This window comes from Kryptolebias marmoratus, linkage group LG2, assembly GCF_001649575.2.
Source record: "Kryptolebias marmoratus isolate JLee-2015 linkage group LG2, ASM164957v2, whole genome shotgun sequence".
NCBI lineage: Eukaryota > Metazoa > Chordata > Actinopteri > Cyprinodontiformes > Rivulidae > Kryptolebias > Kryptolebias marmoratus.
Window position 1 is genome coordinate 29116043 of NC_051431.1, and position 5155 is coordinate 29121197.

General features: G+C 37.8%; 1 long non-coding RNA gene across 1 annotated transcript; it reads left to right on the forward strand.

The window, feature by feature from the left end:
• Positions 1-507: 507 nt before the first annotated feature.
• LOC119618073 lies at positions 508-2457 on the forward strand. The gene is made up of 2 exons (XR_005234591.1): positions 508-652; positions 2256-2457. It is a non-coding gene; the product is annotated as an uncharacterized LOC119618073 (long non-coding RNA).
• Positions 2458-5155: the final 2698 nt, after the last annotated feature.

The following is a 5155-nucleotide window of genomic DNA, read 5'->3' on the forward strand; positions in this document are numbered from 1 at the left end:
TTGTGTGCTGAGATGAATCTGATGTGAAAGTTGTGGTGACACTAAAGTGCCGACATAAGGCTGATATTATACTGATCCACACTGGGGAGCTTCAGAAGAAACTCTGGTTTCTTCTTCTGGGCTTTAATTCAACATAAAATATTAAACATTGGCTCATTTACTTGGAAACTCTGACACACTTGATTTTCAGCTCATAGTTAAAGTCATGGCTTTCACAATAAAAGCAGAGTTGAAACTAACAGTTATTTATTATTACTGATTAAATTTCAATAATTCAAATAGTTTAGTTTGAAAAAACATTGATCCAACTGAAAGCTGTTTTAACTTGTTTCAGAGTTCAGAGAAGGGGGTGGTTGTACTATTAGCAAAATATCTTCTGAATCACCAACCAAATTTTAATGAAACTCTGAATGAGTTCAGCATCTTTAAAAGTCTTGTTTTGTTTTTTTTTAACTTACATGTTTTATTCTTTATTCAGATTGTCATATTGCAGTTTGTGAAAGATCAGCTGTTCTTCTTTGGGCTCAGCTCTGAATTACAACCCCTCCTATCTGAAAGAACTGGACCTGAGATACAACAACCTGCATGATACAGATGTTCAGCAGCTGTTGAATCTTGTGAAGAGTCCAGCCTACAGCCTGCAGACTCTGAGGTCAGTAGAAGGTTGGAGTCGTTCCTGCTGCTTTCAGCAGAATTTGGCTAAACCCAGTTCTTCTCAAAGCAAAGATTCAGTGTTTCCTGTAAACCTGCAGCTTCTCAGTAGCTGTATTTCTGAATGAATCTCTTAAAGGAGAACAGGGACTGGTTTCAGGAATCCTTCAATCCTTCATCAGTTGATCATAAATTTATGAAGTACAAACATAAAAAAATAGAAACACATCTACAAAGCAGTAATTGAAATTTAAAATAGAATATGTAACAATAAAAAAGTGACAATCACAACTCTTTAAATAAATACAGTTTTAAATAACGTTTCAACTCTTTTACAGAAGGCCTGCCTTTTACCAAGTGCGAAAAGTCATTTCAAAGTTAAGCACCCCTGTATCGGAGAGAAAACTGAATTTACTGGTCTGATATTTAGATAAAAGTTGGGTAAGAATGAAACTGCATACATTGGCATCTCTTCTTGAGTTTTATAAGATACAAATTTGAAAAATGTTAATGTTATAGATAGTAAGTATCTGTAGATTCTTAAACACAGGAAAAGAAGGACAATGATAGTCTGATTGAGTTGCAATTCTAACAAAGCGTTTTTGAAGACCCAAAATTTTATGCGAAGGTATGAGAAAAGTACTTCCCCAAACTATATTACAATAAGATAAATATGGGTATATCAGATTACAATAAAGTGTAAACAAACATTCTGCAGTGATATAATGACGAACCCTCTTTATTATACCAATAGATTCATGCATTTTTCTCCAAATCCAATCAGTATATTTCCAACTTAAGCTCTCATGAACAATAACGCCAAGAAATGTTGGTGATGATAATTGTCATATCATTATGCCATCAATAAAACTTTTATGAACATTTTCCATTATATGACTTTCTACCGCAAAAAATCATGAAATTTGATTGTTTTAGATTTAAAGATAATTTTTTTACTCTAAACAATGAAGCGTAGGCACTCAAACCAAGATTTGCATTTTTCAAAAGTGAATCAAAATGTAAATGAGAAAGAAGCAGGATCGTATCATCAGCAGACATGACTGGTGAAAGAACATTGGAAATGTTTGATAAATCATTTACGTAAATCAGAAATAACAGTGGCCCAAGAATGGAGCTTTGGGGAACTCCACAAAGTATCTTAGCTCTGTTAGAATTGCAACCCTTAAAGCTAACAAATTGTTGCCTATTGCAAATATAGCTATTTAACCATTTGTAAAACCATTTGTACCCATTTGTAAACAATACCATGAAATTATAAAGTTTCTGCATTAAGATATGATGATACACGCTGTCAAATGCTTTTAATAAATCAATGAAAATACTATGGGAGAATTCATTATTTTCAAGTTCAGAGGTAACACTATCAACCAGGAGGAGCAAACCATGTATGTAGAGTGATTCTTCCTAAAATCATATCGGTGTTCGTAAAGAATTGAATTATAAACTAAATAATGGAGAATCCTTTTGTACACTATATTTTCAAAAACTTTAGAAAAACATGGCAGAATCAATATAGGTCTGTAATTATTAAAACAATGTGGAACGTCTCTGAAAGACTCATTTATCTCTTCTTCTCTCCACAGATGGAAGTGGTGACCTTCCTGCAGGAGCCAAGGAAGATGATGGTGTGTTTCTGGGAGAAGATGAGCTGTGTCCTGATGATCCACAGAGGCTGAAGCAGCAGCAGCTTGTATGCAGAGAGACTCTGACTGGACTGTTTCTGGGAGGGGGAGAGGAGAGGAGAGCTTCATCCAGCAGTGACTGACAGAGGAATCAGAAGAAGTGGAGATGACTCTCAGTGCTGCAGTGGGAACTGATCTGAGAACAGCTCTACTGTCTCACATAGAACTGGGCTGTGGAAACAAGCAGCTGGGATGTAGTAAAGCAGATCCTTTGAAATGTCTATCTTACAGAATCTCAGCTTTTACTTTGTGGGAAATGTTCCTGTTGATGCTCAGTGGGATTTTTCTCTTTGCAAATTTTCTGTTGTAAATTGTTACTGCATGAATAAAAATAAAGTGAATTTTGGTAAAGGACACCTGGATGAGAAGAGTTGGACACTTTGTGAATCCAAAGTTCAGACAGAGGTTCAGTCTTGTCCTCAGTGGCCCTGATGATGGATGAGGTTGTGGAGTTCTTCAGTGTGACGGTCCCATCAGGCTGCATCAGGCCTCCTGAAGGCCCACAAGCTCTCAGCTCTTTTTCCACAGCTTCAGCTGCAGCTCAGAGCCGTAGGAGAGGTCAGAGGACTGCGCCTTCTCTCCGTTGGACAGGTAACAGGAATCAGTTAAAGAAAGATCGTTTTGAAATCTGCAGATGGGTTTTGCAAAATAATTCAAGTCAGACAAGTTAACAAAAAGGAGATCCTTGAATGCAAAGCCACGCATATCTGCTAAGAGATGCAGGTTTTTCTTTCTCTTTTAGCTTTTTCTTCAACGGACTGGATCTGAATAGCAACTGTTAACACAGTCATACTGAACACAACTCATTCCACATTTCTACAGTGAGAGATTTTTAACAGAAGTGAAGGAGAATTGGTTTAAGAGGTTCAATAAGAAGCTGATCCAGAAGCAGCTGAAACGAGGCTCACCAAGGAGGATGCATGGTGTCTAAATAATAACAAGTATGATCTCCACTGGATGATGATAGGATCTGTTTTATTTTGCTTAAATTAAAAGCCAAAGAAAATAAATGTGTCTTAAGAGGTGTTTTAAAAGCTTCAACAGATTATGAGTGGAAGACGGCTCCACAGTTTGGGAAGACAACTCTACAGCAAAGGCCTGATCTCACTTACGGACCAGTCGAGAGCGTGGAACGTCTGAAAGGAGTTGTTCAGAAGATCTAAGAGATCTAGAGTTTGGATAAGGGCAGAAAAGTTCAGACAGATATTCAGGTGGCAGACCATGCAAAGCTTCAAAAACAAACAAAAGACTTTATGTATTTAACAAGAAGCCGGTGGAGAGATAACACAGAAGTGATACTGGCTCTTTTTGTCAGGATTTGTTTTAGTTTTAGGGTTTTTTTGTATTAGGTTTATTGTTTCTGTAATTCTTTTTGATTTCTTTGTTGTTCCTGTGTTTAGTTTGATGTTTAGTTTTGCTCCCTGTGCCCTCTGTCTTATGTCATTATTCACCTGTCCTCTGTTCACTCCCTGTCAGCCTGCCACACCCATCTGCACCTGTCATACGCCTGTCCCTCGTTTGCTAATCAGTTCACCTGTGTCCACTTCCTCATCAGCCCATGTCTTTAAAACCCAGTTCTCTACTTCACATACCCACTGGTTCATTGTTTGTTGTCATGCTCAGTCTGGTTTCCTCGTGTTCCTGGTTTTGCCGTTTCTTGTGAGTTTTTGTTCTGTAGTCTCTGCTGCCACGTCAGCCCTTTGTTTTTGTCTCTTTTCTTTAAATAAACTATTTTTACTCTCGAGCTCCTTGTGTGTCTGTGTTTTGGGTTTTTGTTTTGTTGCATCCATTTACTGCAAAATAAACCATATAAAGACAGTAGCATCTGTCTGAGTGTGCAGCTCAGCCTAAAAAGATGTCTGATAATGAAGTCATTACAATGCTGCTGAGAAATGTAGCAGTAATCGCGAGCTCAACAAAGAAACTGCTTTACAACTTTATTTAAAGGGAGTATAATATGTAAAAGATGGCTCCTCAAATTTAAATAATGAAATATTCCCTCCTTCCCTTTAGAGATAGTTAACCAACAGCTTTGTGTTTGAGATTCCAGCACATCAGTCTGACGCTTGTCTCCAGAGAACTGGATGTTCAGTTTACTATATTAACTGTCTGTGTGAAAAAAAAAGGTTTTAACAGACAAAGATGGCCGAACAAGGCAGACTCAGAAAAAGACACTTCTAATAGTAGAGCTTTAGCTCCTGTGTGAGGTCAGAGGAGCAGTTCAGCTTCTCAGATTGTCCATATGGCATTCAGCACAGATCATCACAAACCTCCATCACAGCAAACTGACCTCTTATTAATGTCAGCATCTTTTTAAAAGCCTGACTGAGCACCATCTGCAGTTTGTGCAAAATATATGGAATCAATATACAGTATACAACTTTTTAATACTGTTTACATCCATTTTCACCATAAAAATGCAATTTGCAGTTTAGTTCCAGTGTTTTTCTCCTGCCTGAGGCCTGTTAATGCCAGGTGCTGGAAATGTTTCCACTTTCCTAAGTGAACAGCAGAGGGCGCTGCTGCACATTCAATGAAGGGGGCTGCAGAAAATACTCCAGTTTTAATGAAATGACTTTAAAGCTGGTATAATTATTATTGTCTGTACATGAGCTGAAGATAATAAAACAATCTGAACCTGGTGTTAGGTGTTTATTTTCTCTGATTAGTTTGGAGACTTTCAGTGAATGAGCGGATGGTCTGCAGCTTCTTCCTACTGTCTAAGGCAGAGCTGATAAACTCCTCCAAGCTCAGCATCCTCAGTAAAACTGAGCACACAGTCATGATGGAACTGCAGCTCA